The sequence below is a fragment of the Acomys minous genome, assembly GCF_964271855.1.
Source record: "Acomys minous genome assembly, chromosome: 1".
Lineage (NCBI taxonomy): Eukaryota > Metazoa > Chordata > Mammalia > Rodentia > Muridae > Acomys > Acomys minous.
This window is the reverse complement of record NC_140483.1, coordinates 28,299,652-28,318,140: the sequence shown is the minus strand read 5'-3', so window position 1 is coordinate 28,318,140 and position 18,489 is coordinate 28,299,652. Positions and strand designations below refer to the sequence as shown.

General features: G+C 44.8%; 2 long non-coding RNA genes across 2 annotated transcripts; one reads left to right on the top strand and one right to left on the bottom strand.

Annotated features, from left to right (window-relative positions):
- Window positions 1–4,485: 4,485 nt before the first annotated feature.
- Window positions 4,486–12,137, bottom strand: LOC311600704. Its single transcript, XR_014780320.1, has 2 exons — window positions 11,949–12,137; window positions 4,486–5,718 (listed from the first exon to the last, which is right to left on the bottom strand). It is a non-coding gene; the product is annotated as an uncharacterized lncRNA (long non-coding RNA).
- On the top strand, window positions 8,800–16,898 carry LOC311600717. Its single transcript, XR_014780326.1, has 3 exons — window positions 8,800–8,986; window positions 16,344–16,562; window positions 16,602–16,898. It is a non-coding gene; the product is annotated as an uncharacterized lncRNA (long non-coding RNA).
- The last annotated feature ends 1,591 nt before the right edge of the window (window positions 16,899–18,489 follow it).

Here is an 18,489-nt window from a genome sequence, read left to right as displayed (position 1 = left end):
ATCAGTCTTGTGACATCAGGTGTCACTTTCTGGATGTGTCCCTTGTCTCCCTGGATCCGAAGCAGGGCAGACAGGTTCTGTGTGTTACTGATGCTGGTGACATCTGCACAGACAAAAATGGATACGTTAATTTCAGCTGCTCATGATATATGCCGTGTCGCCTGCAGAAACAGGAAGCTAGGAGAGGTTCTACCCACGACGGAGTCTCTTCCGTATATCACTCTAGCGTCCTCATAGATAAAATTGAGAGGACAAGAAAAACGAGTGCCTTCCAGATGTTGGCTGCTTTCTCTGCTTTGAAAATTGGAAAGAATTCTCAATTCTATAAACATTTGTGGGGTGCTCACTAAATCTGCTTTGTTCCACGAGAACAATAGATTTATTAAAAACCTTCACTCTAGTTCAAGACACAGACATCCAAGAAAAAACAGTTCCAAAACTAATTGAGGGGGAAGTGAAGCAACGGACGCATGAGCAAATTGCAATATAGGCACCAAGAAGAAACTGGAATAATCTTAAACAGAGCGCTGCAGAGGCTACAAGCAAACTGGCCCCACGCAGATAAAGAGAACTTATGAACACAAAGAATGGCAAAGATTTCTCCACTTTTAAAATAGAAAGTATCAATCACAGTCAGCACTGCTCTATGCATACTATGCACTAAACACCATACAAGGCGCCCACTATACCCTGCTCTATTTAACCTTTCAGCCACAATTTCCATGGTAGACATTACTTTATCTATTTCATATATCGAGAAGTAAGGTTCCAACTAAGCATGGTGGTGCATGCTTGTAATTTCAGCTCCCGGGAGCCAGAGATAAGGGGATCCAATGTTCAAAGCCAACTTGGGCTACATAGCAAGACTCTGTCTTGCCTATCTTAGGAAAATAAAAAGAAATACAGTTCCTTGAAGGTAAAGTGACTTGTGTGGGCCCTGGACTGGCTGAGGGATCTCATATGACACCACGTGTCCTCTTGCCACATCACTTCTGCTATATGCTCCTAGGCTCACATGCCACCTCCATGAAAGGGCACTAATTATTCCATTAAATCTTGTTCTTTACTTACAAAATATTTTCTTTACATTCTGACAGAAAATAACAATAATTAGCTCAGCCCTAGTCATATCATCATAATAAAAATAATTCATCAGCATAGTTACATTTTCTAGGATATATGAAGCTTTGTCATCTTACATGCTACTGCATGTGTGCATTTGGTAATGCCACAGTGCAAAGCCATTACCCCTACCGTTCCTGCTTAGAGAGATGAAGACATCAGCGTACATCCAGATTACAGATCACACACTGATCTGTCTTAAGTACTTTGTGAGACTGGAGGGGAGAATGGGCAGTCTTTACCTCAAGCCTATTTTACTTGGAGGATGTAAACTTTGCTTTATCTCCAGACGCTCTACTAATACTTTATTATTATTATTATTATTATTATTATTATTATTATTATTATTATTATTATTATTATTTTAGAAAGCTCCATATCTACCTCCCTCTGGCAAACAGAACTAGTGCTGTTCACACCAGGCTCTGCCATACTGAGGATTCTGAGAGTCCCAAAGTTCTCTATGGTATAAGGAGACGTGGTCATCTCACACAAAGTATCTGCCCGGCTGACTTAGGACACATTTGAATGCTTAAAATGCAAGGACGGCCAGAGGTCAGCCTTCCAAATGAGTGCTGATTGGCAGGAAGAAAAGGCATTCTGAAGAAAATGCTGTCTGCCTCTGACCCTCAGCTCTCATCCTGGATAGAGTCAGAATAAACATCCAAGATCCTCAGGGGTTCTGTTTTCTGTATAAAGAAATAAGGAGAGGAGGAGAGCAGAGAGAGCAGTCTTTCCTTCCTGTGTCTCTAGCCCTGCAGGAAGAAACACCTAAGTAAGCTAACTGCAGCCACTGCCAGTGAGTGAGTAACCTGCTGGGCCCCTGAGTGGGGTCCTTCCATCTTATTCCAGATCATTTACCCTCCCTCTCCACTGACATCACTTTCTACTTCAAGCCTTCTACAATGCCTTATCTCATATTCAGCTCTTAACCCAGCTTCTGGTTTCCCATAGGAATTAGAAAGCATCAGAAAAGTAGCTTCCGCGAGCTCACACTTACCAGTCTACCCACAGCTCCATCTAAATGAGCAGGCTGGACCTCTGTGCTTTGACCTGACACCAACCTGTATGTTGAAGCATCAATCTGCTGGTACCCATTCAGGGACTTTGTTCCATCCAATGGATCACCTCTTTCCTATGAGCAAAAAATACAGACTGTTTATCATAGCTCAAAGTCCATCCCTTAACTTGGTCTTTATCTCTATCTCCTCTCCTGTTTCTCTGTTCCCCAGATAATGATGACTATCGGGACTTGTCTATGAGCGCTTGTCTCTACTCTCCTTCATCTCTTGAGCTCACACCACTCAGACCGGCCTTCCTGTCAAACCTTCAAGATGCTCTTGTCAGTATTTAAACGTCATCCTACCCTCTCACTCCTCCTCCCTTTCCTTCCACCTCCACATGCACACACTACGAAACTAATTCCATACTTGATCTAGAAGTGCCATTTGACCCCAAGGGCCATGGTTTTATTCCTAAGGTTGCTGGTTTTGTTTTCTGAACCACCATTCTTTCTTGGTCCTCTACCTATTCCGTTAGCTGATGTTTCCCGGGCTTTACTGGCTCCTGCTTCATGAGGCCAAGACTTCCTCTCTAGGCCTTCAGCACTCAGCATATGGACTTATTCCCTTTGCAATCTGCCTCTGTTCTCCTGGATCTAAGCTCTGCATCTGTCCCAATGATGTTCTGATTTATAGCTCAATTCTAATAACTCATCCAGCCACCACCTTCATAAATATAACTGTCAATGACTTGTAAAAAAACATCTCAGATTTATCATACCAAAAACAATGAACTCATAATCCGTGGCCCTCAAACTCGATTGTCCTTATAAACACTTCAGTTCCAGTGACTTGTAGCTCCGGTCTTCCAGTTGCTCAAGTTAAAACTTTGGTATAATTCCTGGCTTCTCGCCTCCTCCTTCCCTCCACAGAGGAACGAGCCAGTTTCTCTCTCCAATCTGTAGAACATGACTACATCTGACTGTTGTCACTCCTCCTGCCTTAGCTCCTCCCACCACTGTCTCCTTCCTACACCACTATGGAACTGCCTCACTCACGCTTTCCTTCTAACCTTGTTCACAGTTCATTTACTGGTGAGCAGCCAGACTGATCTTCTGAAATGAAAGTCAAGTCATGCCATTCCTGTACTCAAAAGCCTTCATTTATCACATGTCACATAGAGTAAAATCCAATGTTCTTATCATTTGTGATGGTAACACCTTTGGTAACAACATAATCTTAGGGTTTTTTTTTCCTATGTGGTGGCCTAGCTTTTAAAAATGCCATATGCTGCTTTTATCCCTTTGCTCAAATTTTGCCATGTCTCCTCTCTTACACTTAATCTCTATTTGCAAGTCCCTTCAGCTATATCTCCAGAGCATCCCACAGATTTGACCACTTCTCAGCATCTCCATCACCTCAGTCTGAGCTGCCATGATCTCATCAATGCTGCTTTAATAGTCTCCTTGCTGGTGTCCTGCTTGGACACACTCACAGATTTCAGAGTAACCTTAACTAAAAGTGAGTACGGAATTGTAAGTAGTTGTGCCATTCTTGTTGTTAACCCTTCGATAGCTTCCCATCTCAGAGAAAATTCTAGGTTCTTTACTACACACAAACAGGCGAACATGGATAAATCCATAATAAGCATAAATCCATAGGGGTGATAGGACCAGAATTTTTAAGGAATTTGTCAATGTGAATATAACCACAATAAGCATAAATTCAAAAGGTAGTTGGGCCAGAAATCTTAAGTACTGAAGAATTAATCTGAGGTAATCTAAAGGAGACAGTTTATTATTTCAGGAAATGTGACCATGAGCAGAAGTTAAAGAACAGGGTAGCTGATGACAGTGGCTTAGGGCTGACAGGGAATTCGTGCACAAGATACAAAACAAGTGATCATTCTTTGTGTGAAAGATAAAGTGAGAGGTTAGTGATGGAGTATAGGGAGCTATTGTTTAACCTCAGAGGAGGCAGAAGATCTTGCAGGCTGGCTGAAACAGACTGCTTCAGACAGGAGGCAGGGCATGCATTTGAATGAGGCTGAAATGGAAATAGGATTGATGAAATATCGATAATTCATAATAGAGGAAGATGCCAGAGATAATAAAGAGATATGATCTGAAAGTTTTTCTGATATTGATTGTATTCATTTAATAACCCAATGTCTTTAGAATTCATAGCAAACTCTTAGCAAAGATTATTACATTAAAACAGAATTCAATTCTGAACAGATTTTCCTTTATTAAATATATTTTTCAATATTATGACAGTAAAGTGTGTGTGTTTTTAATTTAGTATGGGGTCTCCAGTACAGTAAAAACTATCAACATTTCCAAAAGAGTGATTTTTCAAAACCTTGATGACCAGTGGATCCATTTTATTGAGAATTACAGAGCCTTGTTTACAATGTTAGGCTGAAAAAATGAGGAACAAAATGATCAATATTTTCAGTTGCAAAACAGATACTTAAGCATTCCCAAGTACTAAAAAACCTGTATAGCATGGTATTCAGATGAGCATGCTGCAGACTCAGTGCATAAGGCTGAATTATGGAGCTTTTCACCATTATACAGATGTACACATATTCTGAAACATCCATTGTTTGACCTATGCACATGATAAGTCCATGCTCATGACTTACCCTCACAAAGACTCTAGTTTTTCCTGATGTTTCAGAGACAAAAACACTGACCTCCTTTACCCAACCCCTGTTCACTTATCGTCTGTTTTCTACTCAGTAGCCAGAGTGTTCTTCTGAGGTGTTAGTAGGTTGTGTCACTTCTCTGCTCCAAAAAGTACATGTCTTCCATGTCACTGGGAGGGCAGTCCAACAGAATTCCAGCAAGTTCACTGAGTACATAAGGACCCAGAAGCAGGCGCGTGTTTCCTCCAAGATGTTCTCCATCAGGCACATGTCATTAGTACACATCCCAAACACTCATAAGAACGTCTTGGCAAATCACATACATCCAGCCTTTTAGATACCAAAGCCCTTGAGACTTTTCATTGTTCCTCTCTCTCTCTCTCTCTCTCTCTCTCTCTCTCTCTCTCTCAACTTTTATGTCTAGTGGAGCAGTTACAATGCCAGGACCTGTGGATTATTTTTCCATTGTTTCTCCTGCTCACACCCTAGCCTCTCAGGCTCTCGGAGCACTTCCCCGCACTACTGTCTCTCCCAGGGTCACCTTCTCCTGTAATCCTCGTCCCTCCTGTGAGCACCTTGTTCCCACTGCTCTAATTTCAATCATTTGTCAGGTTCTGCAGCCCTTAGGGCAGAGCTCAAACTCGCAATGAAGAGCAACCTACAAGAGCAACCATGTCTGGCTTGACCTCGCACTGCTGCTGTACTGTATCTCATCTCTGCCTTCTCTGAAACTTATCTAGGTGCTGTGTGGCCCAATGAACGCAGGAGCAGTTGCTGTTTTCTTTACTGGGTTCATCCCTCCTTCCTTGACTCTTCAAAGAAGAATTCAGAGTTGGATATGTACTTTCGACAGGGCAGGGGGAGGCTTTTTGTTGAGTCAATAGCGGGCACAGACTTCCTCTTCATGCCACAGTTTGTGTTTTAAAATGAACAACAGTTAAAGTGCTTTTTTTCTGTAGAAGAGAAAAGTGAGATGTAAAGACTTGGAGGGAAAGGATGTGGCCATCAGTTGAATCACACGTCGACCTCCAAAAGGGAAGCGCACTGGACATGCTGCTTCTCCTGCTCTGGTGAGACAGACAGACATGCCTCTTCATGCTTGTGCCAAACCATGTGGTCTATGTTTGAATGATGCAGCGTGACAATCTATTTAAATTTCTATTCGAAAGGAAGTAAACATAAGTACACACATTTTCAGAAATAATCACCTCGAGACTACAACGTTTACTTGGATGCTCGGAATCCAACCCAGGTCCTTTGAAAGAGGAGCAAATACACTCAACTACTGAGCCATCTCTCCAGCCCCAAGATTTATTTTGTGTGTTGAGGGGTTACCCAAAGGTCCCAGAAAGATCTGAGGGCAAAAGAAGCCACCAGATCCCCTAGCACTGGAGTTATATGAGGCTGTGAGTTGGTGCTTGGAACAGCAAAGGGGAAGAAATCCTGATCTGTTAACTTTCATGTTCCTGCTATCTCCAACCCAAAGGAGGCCCTGGCCTCTGGAGGTCTGAAAAGTCAAAGACAACCACCTTCCCCAGGGCATCTCTCAAGGGAGTGGTTTTTTTTTTTTTTTTTTTGTCTCACTCAATTACTGGTGTGCTATAATATTGACGCTTTCATAGACTTGCCCAGCTTTCTCTTGAGCCATTACAAAAGTGTAGGAAAACGTGGCCCTTTCCACCCCACCTCCAGGCGGGGAGTCTCTGCAGCAGTGTTTGTTCTGAGGAAAAGGAGGTCTCTAGGTGGGAAAATGTGAGCACTTTTCCTGGACCTGGACTGACACCTAGGAACCCAAGTCTTCTTGCCTTGTGCCAGGATGGTTTCCCTTCATACACATGGTCACACTGGCCTACAGCTGTGACAGCAATAGTGGAGGGACAGGTAAAGGAAGGCCGCTCTGCACCTAGGAATGCAGTCACCAGTGGCAGCCACTCAGGGACCATGGCATTAATTCTTCTCAAAACACCCCTCTGGCTTCCTCTCTAGTGGGTCTCAATCTTTCTAATTTAATTCCTCATGTTGTGGTGACTGATTCCACACACACACACACACACACACACACACACACACACACACACACACAACCATAAGATTAGTTCTGTTGCTATTTCCTAACTGTAATTTTGCTACTGTTATGAATGGTAATGTAAATATCATATATATATATATATATATATATATATATATATATATGAGACCCCCAGGTTGAGAACTGCTGCCTTATGATGTAAGACAGGAAGACATCCCATAGTAGCCAGGTAGTAGCCAGGTAATTACAGCTGAACCACAGGCTTGGCCTGTGGCACAAGAATCTCCTAAGAGCTCATTAGAAAGGCAGGACCAAGAGGAGGGAGCCTAAATTTTAGCCATTTGTTTGCACACGGAAGTATGACAAGGTGATGTAGGACAAACGGCCTACATGGTGGGGGTGGAGGGTCTCCTTATTTATTAAAGACGTTTCGCGGAAATCTCCCACCAAAAGGTAACATCTAAACAGAAGGCTTAATGAGCAATGGCCAGTTTTCTGCAATTTCAGCAGGGACCGAATGAACGCAATAGAACCTGCAGTGCACTCCACCCTCCCTTTGCTCTCTGGAGCCACACCCATGCCCTGGCTCTTGGCTCTGGGTCTGGTACTCTCAGGCGTGCACTGCATGCCAGGGACTTCCATTGCCCTCACCAAACCCCCACCCCACAGTGGAGAGCAAGGCAGTCCCTTGGAAGGGTTTTCCTACGTGTGTGGATGGAGTGAGTGGAGGGGTGACGGATGGCTTGCTGACTGGTACGCTCAACTCTGACTTTTAGGCACTAAATATAGACAGTGCACATGCTGGAAGAGCTAAACATAGCAGTGTTGGCATGGAGGGGCAAGGGAAACTCTCCTGGGACAGACTGCGTGGAGACTGAGTTGTGACCCCACAGCTGCTACAGCTGCAGGCTAATTTATCCACCCTGCTGGGAAAGGGGTGCACTTCAGTTTCATCCAGGGATGATTTGCTTGTCAGACCGTGTGCTGGGAGCCGTTGTTCTGTTTATAAAACAAACAAGCAGGCAACTGAGCGTGCCCTTGCCTGCCTCCAGCCAGCTGGTCTTCTCCACTGGCCTACAACTCAGAACCATCCACACTGGGGTGACTTTAGATCCCCTGGTGGGTTATTTCTGATCCTCCTCACACTGCCCCAGATCTTTTGGGTGTGGTTAGACAAGGAGACTCTGACGATTGGGGCTGAAGGGCAGAATGAGAGTGGATCGCCAAGGCTGCCAAACTCTATGCCCCCAAGCACCCTTTCTGGTTAAAGAGCCTCCGAGGCCAGACATACCCTGGGAATGTCACTTAGCTCTTCTGTTGTGGTTAATTTATCAGTGTGTCCTAATCATGTTTATTATTAGGCCTATAATTATTATTACGGCACTATTTTCTAACCCTCTAGCAGTCCATAAAGACACAGACACCTGTTATGTTTTAAAATAGCCTTAGTTAACCTGGGGCAGGGTAGATACTAATCCTCTAAACTACTTCCCATAGTGGAGCAAGCATGGGATCCCTGCCCACTCCCATCCACGATCCCAGATACTTGCTAATTACCATCATCTGGGCCAAGTCTCCATCCACATCGGCTATGTGTTTCTCCTCCACTAACCCATGCTGCAGCCTTCTTCTCCCTCCCCTCTGGTCTTACCTTCAGTCTCTTCTCCTCCCAAGATTCTCTTCTCTCTCTCTCTCTCTCTCTCTCTCTCTCTCTCTCTCTCTCTCTCTCTCTCTCTCTCTCTCTCTCTCTCTCTCTCTCTGCCAGCCCTGGAACCTTAGCCACGCCTATCCCATTTGCCCTGCCCAGGTGTGATGGCCTTTTATTGGTCATGCAGGTTAGGCTCTTAGGCAAGGCACAGGTGGGCACAAACCTGCAAGCAGTAATTACCATCAAAATACATCACACCAACCTCCAACACTCTTCATCTCTGCTCAGGTTAGAACCAAAGGAGAGGGAGAGAGAGAGAGAGAGAGAGAGAGAGAGAGAGAGAGAGAGAGTCCTTGGCCCCTTGCCACTCCCCAAACAGCAAGAGAAGACAGCATTAGGGCGTTAGGGCCGCATTCGGACTCTCTTGGAAGAAGGCTTCGATACTGAGTGGCACCCATTTCAAAACATGAAATGTCTTTCAGCTCTCTGTGCCTGTGTTGCTACCCTAAGAAGCCACCGAGGACAGGGAAGGCAGGGTAAGCATCCATTTGCCATTTTCCCTTCATTAGTGAGAAGCCTGTTTCTCTCCTGGGGTGAGACAGAGATAGCTCATCTGCATTTTGATTGCTGCCTGTGGATAATGATAACCGAAAATAGGCTCTGAACTCCCTCCATGATCAGTTCCCATTAATTAGACTTAATTATGTGACCCAAGCAAGGAAAAGAGATCGCCTTGCCTGTCCGTGCATAAATCATGTCTGATTTATCTCACTGAGTCCTCCATAACTTCTCCCTTTCCCTCTGCGCAGCTCTTCCCCACCTTCCCCCCCCCCCCACCCCCACCTGCCACACCGTGCAACCCAGGAGCCAATCTGCCCCTCCTCCTCCTCCTCCCCTCCTCCTCCTCCTTCTTACCTCCAGTCCTCCCAGTGGTGACTCTGAGAAGCTAGCTGGTCTTATCTCAAAACAAGGAAAAATAAGCAAGAATTTGGCCGACTGGTTTCTAGAATGGCACCATGCCCATCAGTCTGTAGCTGACACTGTGTTTGTGGCTTGGTTTTTAAAGCTAGGAGAAAACTTTCCCAAGGGGCTTAATTGGTCTAATTCTCAGGATCCCCTGTTGTAATTATTGTCAAAGCAGTATGCAAAAGTCACAACGATTGTCTGATTGTCTGCCATCCCACTACAGAGACTGGGGATGTTAACATAAATACTTGGGCAGGGGTGGAGACAGTATGTTGGTATTCCTACAGCTCGGGGTCTTCCTGCTGGGAACTGGACATGTTGGTTATGTTGGCATAAATATGGCTCAGGGATGCTCAGAAGAAAACGCTATGTTATTTTGTGACCCTCTAGCACAGCACTGATTCATCTAGCTGGGGTCTAGAAGCCCTTGGGTGTCCCCAATACATATGGCATAATCCCTCTGGAGGCTGCAATGCTTACAGTCAGCAGCCAGTCAGCAAAGCCCAATTTCTAGCACGAGCCATCACTTCAGGGATTTCTGCAGTGCCCCACACCCTAAGGATGGTGGTCTTGCTCCTACATATGCTCAAGGCTTCATTTGGTGATTTCACAAGTGCAGATTCCCCTCAGGCACACAAGCAGCAGGATTTTCACTTGTAACAATCTCCCTATCTCCAAGGCCAAAGCCATTTTGTCTTCTGACTCATCTTTAACTATGAAGGCCTTTTCAGTGACAGAGTGGGCCCTGGCCAAGAAGATTTTCTGGGACAGATTTCTATAGGCTGTGCACCTTGACTGCTTTGATTTACCTATTGATTTTTACAAACAGGCAGTGTTGGGACATGCCCTTAATCCTGGCAGTCAGGAAACAGAGGCAGGTGAACCTATGAGTTCAAGGCCAGCCTAAATTCCAGGACAGCCAGGACTACAGAGAAACCCTATGTAAAAAAAAAAAAAAAGGAAGAAAAAAAAAAGCCAGGCATAGTAGTACACCTTTAATACTAGCACTCAGCAGAGATAGACAAATCTCTGTGAGTCTGAAGCCAGCTTTATCTGCAAAGTGAGTTCCAGAACAGTCAGGGCTCAGGGAAACCTTGTCTCAAAAAAAAAAAAAAAAAAAAAAAAGGCAAAGTAAAGGGCTTTTGTCTATAACATGCCTATTTTGCCTGGTACAGATTTGATTTCATCTTGTGAAAATAAAAATGCATTCTCTAATATTGTATTTTATACCACTGTAGAGTAGTGTGTGTGTGTGTGTGTGTGTGTGTGTGTGTGTGTGTGTCTTCTTCATAATTCTTCTTTGAACTCATTTGGCATCCTACTCACTCTCTAATTATTTAATGGGTTATGTAAAATCTCTTTCATGTAGCCATATTACATTTGTATGTGAGTCATGATTTTATCTTGTTAAAACTTATGTCTTAGTACAAAATTTCCACTTACTATTGGCAGTTGTTATATTGCACCAATAGTTATTTGCTATAGCAACTTCAGTTCTATTTTCTTAAAAGAAAGTGCCAGAAAAAGTTGAAAGGTCATTTCACAGAAGAGGCAGTGGGTGGTAAAGCCAAGCCACTTGCCAAGCAAGCCAGGCCATACAAATTGCTGTAGCCAAGGCTGTGATTTTTTTTAAAGGCTTTTTCTGCCTCATTAAAAAGAGAACAGCTATATTGATTTGGATAACGCAGACATGTACTACTGAAAACTCCATCAGATTGGCGAAATCAGCTACACCTTGTTTCTCTAAAACAGAAAAGCAGCTACAGGGAAAGAGTGCGGATTTACAGAAAAACACAAACACACAGCTTTGCCTTTCCCTCAAGGCTCTCAGGGACCTGTTCGACTGGAGCTTTATCATCCGGGCCTTCTGCAATGTCTTGTCATGCTTTAGGCCCTTCCTTAGAGGGCAGCAGCTCGCCCTGAAGGACCTAGCCCAGTCCTTCCTGCAGAATGTACTCAGTCCTCCGCGTTCTCCCACACTGTACACCCCACCCGTTGTCACAAGCAGAACCCACCCCCCCCCAACAAGGCAGCCCTCCTCATCCCCCACGCTTGAGCATTGCGGGATTAGGGCTCTCTGGGCTCCATCGCTGTCTTGGTGGGCACCTGCCACAGGCTCCCCCAGAGCACTGCAGCATTGCAGCAGCGCCTGCAGCTCTTTGCTCCGGGAACTGGGCGCTGTGCCGCCACCCCCGCAGCTTTGCGCAGCCTCTGCGCCACAGCCCGCCGTTTACATAAGCCTGGCACTCACAGCGGTGAGCTCACCTTCTTGGAGGATCGGAATGCAAACTTCCCAAGAGACAGTAAAAGCTGAACTGCTACTGGATTGCTCACCACACCACCCCTCACAGCAACACCACCACCACCACCACCACCACCACACACACACACACTCACACTCACACACACACACACACACACACACACACACACACACACACACACACACACACACACACACGCCCCCAGGAACTGTCAAATGGTCATATCCTGTAGCAGGAGCAGGAAATACCCCGTGACAGGGTAGAAAACATCTCACCAGGGACAGCGAACTCTTCTTAAGAAAACAGCCATACTTGGCGTGGCGGTGTGTTCTTTGACCTCTGATAATGCCACTTCCTCTAACCCGCTGGGTTAAAGCCAGCCAAGGGCATCAAACCCAGTTTGCCGAGAGAAATGAAGGACAAACTGGTTTGTGCTGGATCCTTTTAATTACCTCCCTTCACTTACTGATTGACCTTGTAGGTATTTTCTCTACCCTTCTCTCCTGGCTTTTCTAGAATGTTCAGTGGAAGCATGGAGAGTTTTCCCTGGGGCAATAGGCCAGTCCCGATTTCATGCTGACAAAAATAAGTGGCACTATGCATTTCCTCTCATCCCCAGCCAGTCTCAGCTGCTTTCTCCCACACCTAGGAGACTTAGACTCTCACCCCAAGAAGCCCAAACCCAAAGATCCTCTGCCTTTCACCTCCATTTTTACCTTTCACCTCCTTTCTTAGGCTACAGAGCAAACCATAGATGTGTGATCCATGCCCTCCAAGGAGAATAAAGAGACCCACTCAATCAATACTATCATGCCTAGGCAGGGAGTGCCATAAAAATGCTGTTTCCAACACCCCCCCCACCCCACCCCCTACCCCCCCCCCCAGGCAACCGCCGCCGAACTCCCCTCCCGCCCACCCAAGACTGCTCAGCAGTAAACACACTTGCCACAAAGCCTGGCAACCTGAGGTCTATTCCCTGGACCCACATGGAGAGACTGGACTCCCACAAGTTGTTCTCTGATTCTGTGCATCTGTGCTGTCACACACACGCACACACACGCACATGAGCATGCGCCCTCTTCTGGCATGCAGGTATACATGCAGCTAAAGCTCTCATACATTAAATAAAATTAATAAATCTATGCCCTCTTCTCTCCTCTCTCTCTCTCTCTCTCTCTCTCTCTCTCTCTCTCTCTCTCTCTCTCTCTCTCACACACACACACACACACACACACACACAACATACATACATACATACATACATACATACATACATACATACATACATAAACCATCAATTGATTAAAAATTACAACAACATATCCCTCTGTTAGAATTAGGACTACTATTTGCTATTATCAGGCTCTCTACTCCAGCAGGGTCACATAGGGAGAACTTGGACCTGGTACAGAAAATCAGGGCTGCCCAGTTTACCCTGGATTAAGGAAAGGACATAGGACCTTCAGCCTGTAATGTCATGGGCAGACTGGAACAAGTCAGTCACCCAAGACAGGCAGAGGATGTTAAAGGGATTTTATCTTCCCCTTGGAAACTTGAGCTCTGAATTGAAAAGATTTTCTTTTCCCAAAATATATGAGAGTATTTTGTCTCAGAGGAATTACTGTAAGACAGAAGACAATGCTCCGTGGGCGTATTAGAAACTCGATCAGCACAACTTGAAGGGGACCGTAAACAGGGCAAGATTCTAGAAGTAGGTGTCAAGACCTCTAATGGGCTACTAAGGTTCAGGACATTTAATCTGCAGCTATGCCTTGTTTATGCCAGTTGGAGTGGCACAGGCATAAAAAAGAACTCCAAATCCCGGATGGCATCCCCACACATGCCCCTGGCTGCCGCTACCCCCACCTGGGACTTAGAATAGCAACCATCATCCTCTGTGTGGCATTTACTGCGCCAGATGCACCATCACGGAACAAGCCCTGGCCTACAGTTAGACACCTGAGTGCTATTTCCAGGCTGGGCCTTCTGTCTGGGGACCTTAGTCAAGCTCTTAACCTTCTCAAATGAACAATAAAATGCGGGAAATGTTTTCCATCGCCTCTTCTCCACTCACTGTGAGGATTAAATGAAATAAGATTGACTTCCAATAAGTTGTAATGCCAGAGACCATCACCAACAATTTCCAGGGTAACTTCAGGTCCTTGTTTTCCTGGACATCTTGGGTTTTGTCCCTGTTTTGGGAGTCATAGATTCTACTGTAGGTAAATCCTTAATTGTTTTTGAGCATTTTCTTGTTTCTACATCTTTATCTTCTTAAATAAGAAACTCTGTGTTCTGGTATTAACTCTGTTCCTATGCCTCTGTGCACTGAGTTCACACACTCTAAGCCATGTTCAGCCAGGTCTTCAAATACCCAATAAAGGTGGGGTGGTGGCCATCCATAACCAGAAGCTATATGGCTACAGCAGAGGCACCTGCAGACATCAGTTGACCTTGGTAGATTTTCAGGGCCTTGAGTCCCAGAAAAGATCAGTATTCAAAAGTTGCATAAGGCATATAAAGGATTTGTAGGCTGTCTCTTCAGCTTAGGGTTTGGGTGGGGTGTGTGGAAGGAAGGCTAAGTACTCTGTCCAGTTCAAGAGGGTATGAGGATTAAATGAGATAGCGCAACGGTGCGTGGTTCATCGTAAAATGACTCAGTGGAATCCCACTTATGTGGGGAAGACCAATGGAGGGCTAGAGAGATGGCTCAGCAGGTAAGAGCACTTGGGCTAGCTGCAGAAGCATAAGGGCCAGAGTTCGAATCCCAGTGCCTATGTAACAAGCCCGACATCTCATACTCATGCTTTGAAGGGAGTAGGACCAGAGAGACAGTAGATTGGCTTCTACTCTAGCTGAGAAAACCAGAGTCCCTAGTTCCTCAGAAACCTTATTTCAAAGATAGGCAAAGGGTGATAGAGAGACCACCCAGTACCTTCTTATGGCCTCCACAGGTGGGTTCACGGGCTTGCACACCTGTACACATAACTCATAACAGGCATATAAACATAAATAAATATTTTTAAATATCAAGATAAATAATTTTGTGGCTATCTATAACAAGTTTATAACTACTGCTAAAGTATAAAGTGGTATCATTAATTACATTTGAACATTCTTCAAATGTCTTTTCCCTTAACTTTTTCACAATCACCCCAAGCAAAAACTACCAACTCACTGTAATTAAACTACCTAGTTGCTCCTCTATACAACCCCAGGTACTTCTAACCTACTTTCTGTCTCCAGAAACTTGCTTGTTGTAGCTATTCCGTAGACTCGGACTAACAAGGTAGGTTACGTTCTGTCTGAATTACTTTGCTTGGCCTAATGTTTTCATTGCTTTTCCAGTCTTGGTTGCTGAACTGTGTTTTCCTTCGGGATTTTTTTTTAAAACAAATATACTATGGTGAACTATGAGCATCGGTTAGAATTTTGCTTTCAATCCTTTTTTCAGGTGCACTTCCTGGACTGTATGGTAATTCTATGTGCTCTTTGTGAAAGTGCCAGACTATTTCCTATGGGAGTTAAACCATTTTTCATCCCCACCAGCAATGAGAGCTTTCCACTTTCTCCACTCCTTCACCAATACTATTACTTTCTGCGTTTGCTTTGTATGGTGATGAACGGTACACAGATTTTTAAAGGCACACTAACACATGCAATCAGGCAAGGAGATGAAAGTTATCAACCAATAGACGCGTGCAAATTGAGAATCAACTATATGCTGGGTACTTTATTCATAAAATTATTCTGAGGAAGGCACATAGCCTGTCTGTGTAGCTCAGGTAAGAGGTGGAAAAGCTGGAGGTAAAGATGGGTGTGGAATTTGATAGGAAAGTTTGACCCAACTAATTGAACGGCAGAAATACCTTTGCCAGTAACTGTGGCTGTCGAGAAAGGACTCAAGACTCCTGGGATCTAAATCTGTTCTTTGTACATGGTGCTAATCTATAAAGCCTGCACCACTCTTTATTCATTTGGACAGTAACACGGGAAATTATATTACAGTAATTGTTTGCTAGTTGTGCACTTGAGGCTGAAATTCTGAGTCTATTAGATCCACTGGTGTGTGTCTTTCCATTAAATCCCCCACCCCACCCGACCCCAGGCTGACACATAAGCTTTTGTGATTTGTGAGATGAAAGTCGGGTTATTATAACTGACATGTTTATCACGGAGCCCGCCTGTCTTCTATTCCTCATCTCTAGGTTTCTTTCTTCACTTCCTGAGACACTGGTGCATTTTCATTCTTCTTTTGTCATAGAAAAATGGTAAAGCAAACTCCCAGGCTCCCAACTCACCAGCTGCCTTGGAGTGTTTATTCTCAGATGAGTTGATTCCCCACACACAGGCGCGTGGCTGGAAAAGAAAGCAGTGTGTGAGGACGTACAGCCATTTGAAGTCCAAGATGAATTTTAAGCATCTTGAAACTATAATCTATGTCAAAGGGAAAGTAGACTATAATTAAAGGAAAGGGGAAAATAGCCCATCATCCACACCACTGTGTTTACTATGTAAACGGGGACATGGGCACTTCAGGAAAAAAAAGAAATCATGAGTAATTTAAGAACAGATATCACATCTTGTACTTCCATGATTCTAGAATAGGAATTTCTATTTTTTCCTTGCTATCTGTTCTTTATTTAACTTTTCTCATTTTTAGTTGAAAAATGATCACTTGGAATAAAGACTGCCTTCCCCAACCTTCTGTGAGGCTGAGCCTACCAAGAAGACGACACTTGGAGAATGCATATGCAACTTCTGAAAAATGTCCTCGGGAAAAGAAAATGAAAACCCTGGGTTCCAAGGATTTCACACCAACCATGGCCTGGATTGTCTCTGATTTACATTGCTAAGGAGAAAAGAGGAAAATGAACTATAAGTTTGGGTCACTATTCCTCTGGACTTAGGTCATTTACAGATAAACCTATCCCTTGGTGATAGATCCCTTCTGGAAAGAAAAAAAAAGCTTTTCATTCATTCAATGGTTACAATATGTCAGGCCTATTGTCTTTCTCACATTTATGGAAGGTCAAGTGGTTTTGATTCTCAGATACACACTTACACATACGTAAGGATTGAGAAATGATCCACTCTAATATAGTTGGCAATGCAGACTGAGGAGTACGCATGCACATGTGCACACACACACACACACACACACACCATGATGTCTAGGTAGATGGGTAAGGTACTATGCAGTGCAGAATGTAGCAATCTAAGGAACAAATTCAAGATCAATGAAGGATAAATCAGTGCAACTTTTGGCATCAACATGCTAACAGTACACATCACAGCTTTAAAATGATCATCCTTTGTTATATGGCAATTTTAGAGGTCTGCTCTGAGGAAACCAGGTCAGGGAGGAGTGGTACTCAAAACTTTCACTGAAGCACTCAGTAGGAAGACAGTTTCTGCACGTAATGATTCAATCAATAAATACATCTGTCAGAAGTGTTGGGTTGCGGCTAACTGGCATCCTCCTTCCCCACGAGTTGGCTTTCATGGAGAGAGATTATAAGAGGATGGAAGAGAAACTGAGATGAGAGGATGGCAGGCCGCAGGGCACTTGCCTCCAACCCAGACCATAGTGCAGTCTTCCTACAACAGAGAGAAAATTACCCAGAGTCCAAAGAAACTATTCCCCATGATACTGCAGTGTCACTCAGTGCACAGTAGTGAATTAAAGACAGTGTAAAGACGTCTTCCTCTGGGGGGCAAAGCTCGCTTTGGTTTACCACTGGTAGATGGAGATATGCCTTGGCAACCCTGGGATTTGGAGCTATGAGAAGATGGAGCGGCCTGGCTGGGAGACAAACTAGCCAGCACTGCAGTGGTGGGCCCCGGTGGCAGTGGCAGTGAGCGGGTGCTGCCCCCACGTGGCTCTGCAGGCAGCACGCATGCTTAAGGGGCCAGAAGCCACAAAACAAGATTCCTCAAGAGCTTGCTTGGGTTCCCTGGCTTAAATCAAAAAGAATTGTTGTTAAGGTATATGCAGACAAGTCATCAGCCAATTAAACCCTGTAGCAACAAGTGCTCTAGCCTACGTGACCTATGGTTGGGGAAGGGGACGGTTCAGGGAATCACGTTTGCCTATTATCTACATGCTTTCAGTTTTTCGCCCTAGTCTTCTCAGCTTTACTCCTGAACCATCATCTCTCAGATTTCCATGGCATGTGCCCATTTGAGTATAATCAGAAAGTGATGCTTTGCGGGGTTCACAAGGCAGAAGGACAACAGGCCGTTGTCCCTATCCCTACCCATATGAATGAGTGTCAGTACAGGAGGAACACAGCTGGGGGTGGGGGGTGGGGCAGAAGCTCCTCCAAGGTCCAGCGGCCAGCTGTGCTCACCTGTAGAGGCAGCACTTGCAATATTTGTGTCTCTTAATTTAAGCTCTTCATTATCATTGCTCCCTTCTTTGCTTATTGTCTGAGGATTCCATACGCGCTTTCTGATCAAATCCACACCCCTTTCCCTCCCCTCCAGTCCCTCCTCTATCCCTCAACACTATTCCTTCTCAACTCCACCCGCTCTGTTCTTAAACCCACTGAGTCCTTAGTGCTATTTGTATGTGTGCTTGTATGCATGGAGATTTACTGGAACATGTGTTATCTCTCAGGGGCTACATCCCTGAAGAAACTGGCTCCTCCTACTCCAGCTGCCACTTAGCCATTAGCTCCTCACTAGGCCTAAGGTGGGCTTTCCAGAGCTCCCTCCAATCTATGGGAGTTGGGCTGTCTTCTGCGTGCAGTCACAGTGGTATGAGCTCTTGCACTCAGCAGCACCGTCATGCCCTGTGACTACTG